The sequence below is a fragment of the Pleurodeles waltl genome, chromosome 2_2 (assembly GCF_031143425.1).
Source record: "Pleurodeles waltl isolate 20211129_DDA chromosome 2_2, aPleWal1.hap1.20221129, whole genome shotgun sequence".
Lineage (NCBI taxonomy): Eukaryota > Metazoa > Chordata > Amphibia > Caudata > Salamandridae > Pleurodeles > Pleurodeles waltl.
Genome location: NC_090439.1, coordinates 57,508,744 through 57,519,180, shown reverse-complemented (window position 1 = coordinate 57,519,180; position 10,437 = coordinate 57,508,744). Strand labels below are relative to the sequence as shown.

The 10,437-nt window shown below is 49.3% G+C and overlaps 1 non-coding gene across 1 annotated transcript; it reads left to right on the top strand.

The window, feature by feature from the left end:
* The first annotated feature begins 9,488 nt into the window (after nucleotides 1-9,488).
* Nucleotides 9,489-9,604, top strand: LOC138283148 (U5 spliceosomal RNA). The gene has a single exon (XR_011201086.1). It is a non-coding gene; the product is annotated as a U5 spliceosomal RNA (small nuclear RNA).
* The last annotated feature ends 833 nt before the right edge of the window (nucleotides 9,605-10,437 follow it).

Here is a 10,437-nt window from a genome sequence, read left to right as displayed (position 1 = left end):
TGTGAGGCACCATTCAAAATGTGCAGAGTTAAAGGAGCCAACATTATAACTTAAGCATGGAAACTACTGTGGTGCAGTCTTTCCTGTCACGTGACCTATGACTAAATATACATACGCATATTTCTGTGCCACTTCTGAGTCCTCCTGTTGCTTCTTTTAGTGGCAACAAGTGTTTTATCAATGTACCAGTGTTAGAAATGGGGTTTCTGATGGATACAACTACCTGTGGATTCCTCACCTCATGAATACTCCCATAGCGCCAGCATTCTACGGAAATCTTCTTACTAGTCTCTGCACGTCGACGAGGACGTCACTGTCTCGCACGCGACGCCGTCTGACGTCATACAGGCAATAAGAGGTCCTCGACGACGTGCGGACGTCAGTTCCCTTTTTTCCGTGCATTCGAAACGGTTATCTTCGAGGGAGCAACTGTTACTCTTGCGGTTACAGTGTATATCTTGCTGCGTACTCTTTCTCTGTGGAAATAATGTCGCAGAGAAAGTCTGGATTTAAGCCTTGTCGTGAGTGTGGAGGCAAGATGTCGGTGACGGATCCTCATTCCGATTGCCTTTGGTGTTTGAGCTCCGACCACGACGTCTCGACTTGTGATTCATGTCAGCACATGAATCCGAAGGCCCTTAAAGAACGTGAGGCGAAGCTGTTTATGGCCAAGTCAAAGGAGAAGCATCACAAGAAGTCTTCTCCAAAACATCGGCGTCATCGAGACTCCCGGCGCCGTAGAGAATCTCGGCGTCATTCAAGGGAGGCTCGTTCCAGGTCTCCGGATCGGCGCCGAAAGACATGGGAGGTCAGCCCCACGGTGACGCCGCATCCTTCGACGCCGTTGCCCTCTCCGGCGTCACCAACTTCGCCTGGACAGGCGTCGGTGATTGAGGTATTGGAGCCTCAAGTGTTTTCTCCGGCGCAGACGCCGAGGCCGGAGTCGGGGTCGCCTCTGAGACAGGCACCCCAGTATCCGGCTTTTCCCACCCCTGGAGCCGATAGTTCCGCATTCTTGAATGCGATGTATGCCATCTTCCAACAGATGGCTCCAGGGGGTGCTCCGGCTGGGCCTTTGGCCTTTTCTTTGGGTGATCCTGCGCCTCTTCGGCCGGCACCCTTTATGCCCTTTCTCCCGTTTGGGAACGTGGGCTCGGCGCCAGTGTCGGCGCCGGTGGCCGCTCCGGTGGCTTCGGAGGGATTGGCCCCAGGGATGTCCATCCCGTCGACGTCGAGATTTCGGCCTGTGACTCCGGTGGGTCCATCTGTTTCAGCTGCTCTTCAGTCGGCGCCGAAGTTACCCGTGGCGCCGGATGCGGCGTCGGTGGCTTCGGAACATCGGCGCCGATCTCCGACTTCGGCGGAGGCATTGTCGACTCCGCGGATTGAGCAACGACTGCATTCAAGGAGGCGTGCTCTCCGGGTACTAGAAGAGCAGGAGTACCAACGAGCCCTAGAGGAAGGAGAGCTAGAGGACTCGGGTGATGAGCTGCGTGGACTGGAGTCGGCCAGTGGGCTGGACACTTCCCCTGAGTGGGACCTTTCGTCCCCGGGGGAATATACTCAGGAAGCTGCTTCCTTTCATACAGTGGTACGGAAGGCAGCTAGTTTTTTGGACCTGCCTTTGCCGGTGGTGGAGGCAAAACAAAACCTTTTGACGGAGGTGTTGCATCCGGCCTCAGCCGCGGCGGAGCCTCTGTTACCTTTTAATGACGCTCTGCTGGATCCGGTTTTAGAGGTGTGGAAGAGGCCGGCATCTTCCCCAGCAGTTCACAGAGCCGTGGCCAGGAGGTATCGGACGGCTCCAACTGATCCTGGTTTCCTATCTAGGCACCCTACGCCGGAGAGCTTGGTAGTGCAGGCCTCCTGTTCGTCCAAGTCAGCGCCTGGTTCTTTCCCGACGGTGCCTGGGGACAGAGACTCAAAAAAGCTAGAGGCGCAGTCGAAGAAGATTTTTTCGTCCTGCAGTCTGGCGTTAAAGGCCACTAATGCGACCTGTATCCTGGGGAGGTATATTCATGCTCTGATGGATGACATCTCCTCTTCGTTTACAGAGCTTCCCCAGGGTCTTTTGGATCTTGTCTCTGATGCCCAGGCTGCTGCGACCCAAATTATCCAGACGGGACTGGATACCACCGACTCGGTAGCCAGAGCAATGGGCACAACTGTGGTGGAAAGGAGACAGGCCTGGCTCCGTAACTCGGGCTTTTCGGCAGATGTACAGTCCACATTGTTGGATCTCCCGTTTGATGGGGACAAACTGTTTGGGGCTAAGGCTGATTCGGCCTTGGAACGTTTTAAGGAGAGCAGGGCCACGGCTAAGTCGTTGGGACTCCAAGCTCCTTCTTCCACGGCCTCTTCCAGATTCTTCAGGAGGTTTCGTGGATTTGGGCGTGGCTCTTCCTCCTCTTCCTTTCGGGGAAGATATCAGCAACCTGCCTCTTCCCACCCCTATAGATCTTTTAGGGGGAGGGGTAGGGTCCGCACCAGGGGAGCCTCTCAGCAGCACTCTGCCTCTTCCTCATCCTCTGGCGGGGTGCAGCAGGGGAAGCAGCCTTAGGCTTCCACCATTTCCCACTCACTCCTCTCCTGTAGGGGGAAGATTACAGCATTTTCTCACCAAATGGGAGACTGTTACGTCGGACACTTGGGTTCTCAGTGTTGTGGGAAAAGGCTACACCCTTCCCTTTCGGGAGTTTCCGCCCCTCATCCCGCCCCGCCCTTCGTATTGTTCACAAGAACACCTCCTGTTGCTAGAACAGGAGGTAGAAGTCCTCCTTTTAAAGGGCGCGGTGGAGTTGGTCCCGGAGCAGGAAAGGGGTCAAGGAGTTTACTCAAGGTATTTCCTGATTCCCAAGAAGGATGGTCGTTTGAGACCAATTCTGGACCTGAGGATCTTGAATTGGTTCCTCAAGCAGGAAAAGTTCAAGATGCTGACCCTAGCACAGGTGCTTTTGGCGTTGAACATGGAAGACTGGATGGTGTCTGTCGACTTGCAGGATGCTTACTTTCATATCCCGATACTCAAGTCACACAGGAAGTATCTCCGGTTTGTGGTGGGATCGCAACACTACCAGTTTGCGGTCCTTCCGTTTGGTCTTACTTCAGCACCTCGAGTCTTCACGAAGGTGATGTCGGTGGTTGCGGCAGAGCTCAGAAGGAAGGGGATAGCAGTATTCCCTTACTTGGACGATTGGTTGATCAAAGCCAAGTCCCCGGAGCTTGTGTTGCGTCATCTGCAGTCAACAACCCAGTTGTTGTTCGACCTGGGCTTTTCGGTGAACGAGCCCAAATCTCACCTGGAGCCCTCTCAGCGCCTCCTGTTCATAGGGGCAGTACTGGATACAACATTGGGTCGGGCCTTTCCTCCGCCTCAGCGGATTCAAGATATTCAGGATTTGGTTCCAATGTTTCGAAATGGAGCGGTAGTTCCAGTCCTCAAGGTCCTTCGTCTGCTCGGTCTTTTTGCCTCCTGCATTCTGTTGGTCACGCATGCTCGCTGGCACATGAGGGCTCTTCAGTGGTGCCTCCGAAGGCAGTGGTCTCAACACAGAGGGGATCTAGAGGGTACTGTCAAGATCTCCAGAGATGCTGCTGTGGATTTGAAGTGGTGGATTGCAAGCAACAATCTTTCACAAGGAAAGCCGTTCCAGCAGTCGCCACCAGTGGCCACAGTCATAACGGATGCTTCCACTCTAGGGTGGGGAGCTCATCTGGGGGATCTGGAGATCAAAGGTCTTTGGTCTCCAGAGGAACAGATTTTTCACATCAATCTGTTGGAGTTACGGGCTGTACGTCTGGCTTTCAAGGCCTTCCTCCCTTCCCTTCGTGGTCAGTCGGTACAGGTCCTAACGGACAATACTACCACGATGTGGTACATAAACAAGCAGGGAGGAGTGGGGTCGTACCTTCTCTGCAGAGAAGCTCTTCGACTATGGTCCTGGGCAAAGGACCATCGGATTTGCTTGATAGCAAACCATCTGGCCGGAGTCTTGAACGTGCGTGCGGACAGTCTCAGTCGCCACTTCTCGGCAGACCACGAGTGGCGTCTCCATCCAGATCAAGTCCGTTTAATCTTCCAGAAGTGGGGGTTTCCTCGGGTAGATCTGTTCGCCACTCGAGAGAACGCGCATTGTCCGTTGTTCTGCAGCCTTCAGTATCCGATGCAGGAAGCGTTGGGGGACGCGTTTCAAATGACCTGGTGCGGCCAGTTGCTTTACGCGTTTCCTCCCATACCCTTGATTCCTCGAGTATTGAGGAAGATTCGCCAAGACCGGGCTCTAGTAATCTTAATAGCTCCGGATTGGCCAAGGAGGGTGTGGTACTCCGACCTTCTCCAACTCTCAACGTGCCCGCCGCTCCGTCTCCCTTTCAGGGCAGACCTCCTCTCACAGTCGCAGGGGCAGGTTCTACACCCCAACCTCCAGAGTCTGCACCTACATGCCTGGAGATTGAACGGGGCAACCTGAGTTCCTTCTCTCTCCCGCCTGAGGTAGTGGATGTTATATTAGCGGCCAGGCGACACTCCACTAAATCTATCTACGCTAATAGGTGGTCTAAATTTGTTGCGTGGTGTGGAGAGAGGCAGATTGATCCTTTACATGCTCATCTATCGGACGTTTTGTCTTTTGCTCTATCTCTGGCGCAGAAAGGTTGTGCAGTGGCTACCATTAAAGGTTATTTATCGGCCTTGTCAGCCTTCATATGTCTTCCAGACCAACCATCTTTATTTAAATCCCCTATTGTTATCAGATTCTTGAAAGGTCTTCTAAATCAATATCCTCCAAAGCCATTCGTTATGCCGCAATGGGATTTGTCCTTAGTCCTGACTTTCCTTATGGGGTCCCCTTTTGAACCTATGCATTCTTGCCCCTTGAGGTATTTGGTTTTAAAAACAGTCTTCCTGATAGCTATAACATCAGCAAGGAGAGTGAGTGAGTTGCAGGCCTTATCAGTAAAACCCCCTTATACAACTTTTTATGGGGATAAGGTGGTGTTGAGGACCAAGGCTGCTTTCCTCCCGAAGGTTGTTTCACCCTTCCATTTGGCTCAGGCAATTACTTTGTCCACGTTCTATCCTCCGCCTCATCCTTCCAAAGAGGAAGAAAGACTGCACCGTCTGGACCCAAAGAGAGCGTTGAGCTTCTTTATCGATAGAACAAAGGATTTCAGGCTGGAGGATCAGCTGTTTATTGGATACGTGGGCAAGAGGAGAGGAAAGGCAGTCCACAAGAGAACACTATCCAGGTGGGTTGTTCTTTGCATTAAAATATGTTACTCTTTGGCAAAGAAGGATCCTCCTGAGGGCATTAGAGCTCATTCCACCAGAGCTAAGTCGGCCACTTCGGCCTTAGCCAGAGGTGTTCCTGTGGTCGACATCTGCAAGGCCGCAACTTGGTCGTCCCTTCACACTTTTGCAAAACATTACTGTTTAGATTCTGAGGTTAGAAGGGACGGCCATTTTGCACGGTCAGTGCTGCAGGATTTCTTGGTTTGACCATTTAGGCACCCACCGCCGGGCGTGGTACTGCTTTGGGACTCTATTCATGAGGTGAGGAATCCACAGGTTGTTGTATCCATCAGAAGAACGAGTTACTTACCTTCGGTAACAACTTTTCTGGTGGATACATTAGCTACCTGTGGATTCCTCACGGTCCCACCCGCCTCCCCGTTGCCTTTATGGTCTTGCCAAGTAATCCTTGAGTGTGCTCCTCTTGGTCTTTGAGGGTGCAATAGATGTATATATATGATATATTTATATATATATAGGTATATGTGTATATATCTTTATGTATATACTTGGTGTGTGTATATATTTTAAAAGAGAGAGTTTTATATATATATATATATATATATATATGTACATAAAAAGATTTACAGTTATTCATACAATGTGGTGTATTTTTACAATATAATGGATGTTGCTTTGTTCTTTCATTGTATTGCCTGGTTGTTCTCATGCACGTAAAAAATGATTGGTACTGACGTCCGCACGTCGTCGAGGACCTCTTATTGCCTGTATGACGTCAGACAGCGTCGCGTGCGAGACAGTGACGTCCTCGTCGACGTGCAGAGACTAGTAAGAAGATTTCCGTAGAATGCTGGCGCCATGGGAGTATTCATGAGGTGAGGAATCCACAGGTAGCTAATGTATCCACCAGAAAAGTCGTTACCGAAGGTAAGTAACTCGTTCTTCTGGTTGAATAGGGTATGCACCTAAGCCAGGCTGAACCTATCCACTCTCGTTAAGGAGAGGGAGTTACACACCCAAGATAACCCTTGTTCACCCCCTTGGTAGCTTGGCACGAGCAGTCAGGCCTATCCCAGAGGCAAGGTGTAAAGCATTTGCACAACACACACAACACACGTGACGGGATATCCCCACCACAAAGGAAACACAACACCGAGTTATGTAAAAATAAACTGTATTGCACAAAACATAATTAGACCAAACATAACATGTCAGTAATACCCTGCTACCCAAACAGTTGTCAGAACATTACACCCCAGTACAATACTCTGAAAAAAAAGCTGTAGTCATATCGAACACATAGTACTGATTATTCTGCAACATAAGCAGTGGTCAGAAAAACATGACTAAAATAATGCACGTCATAAAATCATCATGTATGCCCATAAAAGGAACATCAGAAAACACTTGGCAAGCCATCACAGCATACCAACCCACAGGTAGGATCAATGTTGCCAAAACATTATCATGACCATGCATAATATAGTACGGTAATAAGAGCATACAACAACAATTTCAGCAGGAAGGCACTTAGCACCATAGCAAAAGAAAATAATGCCTAAGTTATTTGGCCACCTTCTCACCAGTTCCGGTGAGTGCTCCCTGCACTGGGTGTTCAAAGCAAGGTGCCAGGAAGCAGTTTTCTCAGGTGCTCCAGGGATGATCTTACAACGCGCTCCCCTCCCCCGGGGGTACCGATGGAATGTGCGGATTGTGCACCCCACAAAGGTGTTGACCCGCCCGGGTCACAGTGGTGATTTTCCCCAGCAGCAGAGCTCTCAAGGCGCTCTCAAGGCGCTAGGAGAATAATAGGAAAAGCGCCCATCCGGCTCTTTGCAATCAAGGCAAAGTGCTTCATCGCGCTGCAAAGCAAGTAGATGTAGGGGGTAAGGCCCACAGCACCCAGCCTTTGGGGACACAAGGAAAACACAGAGCGGCAGGGCCCAGCAACAGGCCAGCACAAGGGGGATGCAGTCAGTAGCAGTTCCTCCTAGTGACCCAGCAGGTCACAGGTCAGCAGCAGCAGTCAAGGCGGTTCCTGGTGAGTCCTTCCAGGAGCATTCTGTATCCATATCTTTAAGATGTTTCTTGTGTACACTTTTTCATGGGGAAAATCCCCTGTACGTATACTCAGTTTTCCAAAGCATTTTCAATGAGGGAGAGAAGAGGATTCCAACTAGTTACAACTGGTTCCAGGAGTGTCCCCTCTCTCATTCAGCATAGTTGGGGTAAACGAGCCATTTGTGTGAGGCCAGGGTACCGCCTTTACAAAAGCAGGTGTGCCCTACCTCCCCTTCGCTCAGCCCAGGAAGATCATTCAAAATGCAGATGCACCTCTGTAACACCTCCACTCTCCCTGTGTACAGAGGGGCATATTTATACTTCGTTTGCGCCGAATTTGCGTCGTTTTTTTCGACGCAAATTCGACGCAAAACTAACTCCATATTTATACTTTGGCGTTAGACGCGTCTAGCGCCAAAGTTCATGGAGTTAGCGTCATTTTTTGGCGTGAACACCTTCCTTGCGTTAAGGAGATGCAAGGTAGGCGTTCCCGTCTTAAAAAATGACTCCCAGGCATGTGCGTGGTATTTATACTCCCGGGCAAAAATCACGCCCGGGAGTGGGCGGGGCCAAAAACCCCGCATTTGCGCCTCTTTTTAACGCCTGGGTCAGGGCAGGCGTTAAGGGACCTGTGGGCTCAGAATGAGCCCAGAGGTGCCCTCCCCTGCCCCCAGGGACACCCCCTGCCACCCTTGCCCACCCCAGGAGGACACCCAAGGATGGAGGGACCCATCCCAGGGAAGAAAAGGTAAGTTGTGGTAAGTATTTTTTTTAATTTTTTTTGTGCCATAGGGGGGCCTGATTTGTGCCCCCCTACATGCCACTATGCCCAATGACCATGCCCAGGGGACATAAGTCCCCTGGGCATGGCCATTGGGCAAGGGGGCATGACTCCTGTCTTTGCTAAGACAGGAGTCATGTTAATGGCGTCTGGGCGCCCAAAAAAAATGGCGCAAATCGGGTTAAGACGATTTTTTGGCCTCAGCCTGACTTGCCCCATTTTGGGACGCCCAAACGCCATTTTTCCCTACGCCGGCGCTGCCTGGTGTACGTCGTTTTTTTTCACGCACACCTGGCAGCGCCGGTCGGCTAACGCCGGCTAACGCCATTCAATAAATACGGCGCCCGCATGGCGCTTCAGAATGGCGTTAGCCGGCGCTAATTTTTTTGCCGCAAAACTGCGTTAGCGCAGTTTTGCATCAAAAAGTATTAATATGGCCCAGACTGTCTGAAAAGTATGCACAAAGCCCAACTGTCACTCTGCCCAGACATAGATTGGAGTCAAGCTGCAAAACACCAGGGTCATAGGCACAGAGAAATGCTCACTTTCTAGAAGTGACATTTTTATAATGGTAATAAAAAATCCACCTACACCAGTAAGCAGCATTTCTCACTACCATTACAATCATACCAAACATGCCTACTCTACCCCTCATAAATCATACAATAGCCCCTTATCATAAGGCAGGGCATTTCCAATGCAATCCTATGAGCAAGACAGCAATCACAGCAGTGAGAAACCAATTAGGCTGCTTGTCACTACCAGGACAGGCCACACAACCAGGCACATGTCCTGCTTTCTACATGCATACATAGCACCCTGCCCATATTGTTAGCTATGGCCTACCTTGGGGGTGACTTACACATAGTAAAAAGGGAGTTCTGGCCTTGGCAAGTAAACTTAGATGTCAGGTCCCTATGGCAGGAAACTGCGCACGCAGGCCCTGCACTAGCAGGCCTGAGACAGGTTTGAAAGGCTACTTCTGTGGGTGGCGCAAGCAGCGCTGCAGGCCCTCTAGAAGCATTTAATTTACAGGCCCTGGGTACAGGGATACCACTTTACAAGGGATTTCCAGGTAAATTAAATGTGCCAATAAGGTATAATCCAATCATACCAACATTAGTAGGGAGAGCACCTGCATTTTAGCCTTGATCAGCAGTGATAAAGTGCTCAGAGTCCTAGAGCCAACAGCAAGAGGTCAGAAAAAATAGGATGAAGGAGGCAAAAGGTTTAGGGATGACCCTGAAAAAAGGACCAGGCCCAACAATCAGATTATAGCAATTATTATTAATTGATTGTATTTTAAAGGGTTTTCTAAGATGAACTTAGTAAACTAAATCACGTGACAGTCTGTGGAATGGTGTTTCCTGGTGACAGCCAGCGGCCTTGAAACGTATACTCTGGTTTCTCTTCAAACCAAATAAATCTTTTGCCTTTTGCTAAAGATTTCCATGGAGAGTAACATATAAGAGTTTTACTCAATTTTTGAAAGCCCTGACAAGTACTGGGTTACCGTTATTTAGTAAATGAAAATATAACTATATTTTGGACAGATTGATTATTCGCTAGTTCCTGAAGTGTAACAACGTTCATTCTTTTGTTATCCATGCGTGGCTGCTATGAAACATGGCTGAAGGTAAAAAAAAAAAAAAAAGTGCTATGGCGTGGTCAACGCGCTTGCTCCATCATAGTGCTTTTTTATTTTGTTTTATTTGAACAATGCTGCACAGTAGCCGCGCAGCTGGTCTATATGGTAAAAAAGATTGACAAAGCCAATATGTCTTGCACAGGTGAGACCTATTGGCTTTATCATAGCTTTGGGAAAAAAGCAATATGATGAGGATAGCCCTGGAGGTGTCTAACGAATTAATTAGTTTGCAAGCGCTTTGACATGTAATCTATCTGTGGGCTTTTAACCATGCCTACAGCACACCAATCACTATCACTCATTCGTAGGCTTCACTTTCAAAAATCCTTTGTTCTCATTGATAAATGCTTTACATTTGTCCCTCCTTCGGGCAGTATTGTTACCACCTTGGCCATCAACTCTGTTACATGGACTTATGGACTTTTGCCGATGCGTTTGATTGCGAGCAAACTTCTTATTTGTTTTGTTTCTCTCCTTCGCGGTCACGCTCATGGTGGCTTTAAATTGGATCACTTATGTCAACTATTTTACTTTTCATTTTCAACTTATGTGGCAAGAAAATTCCAGTTAGGAATTTACAATGCTAATAGCGTTAACTTGAGCAAACGTAAGACCCATTGTATTGCAAATGCTTCTTTCTCGTACTACCAGTGTCCACTAGCATTAGAAGATGGGGCAGGAAGAGTCCAATGTGCA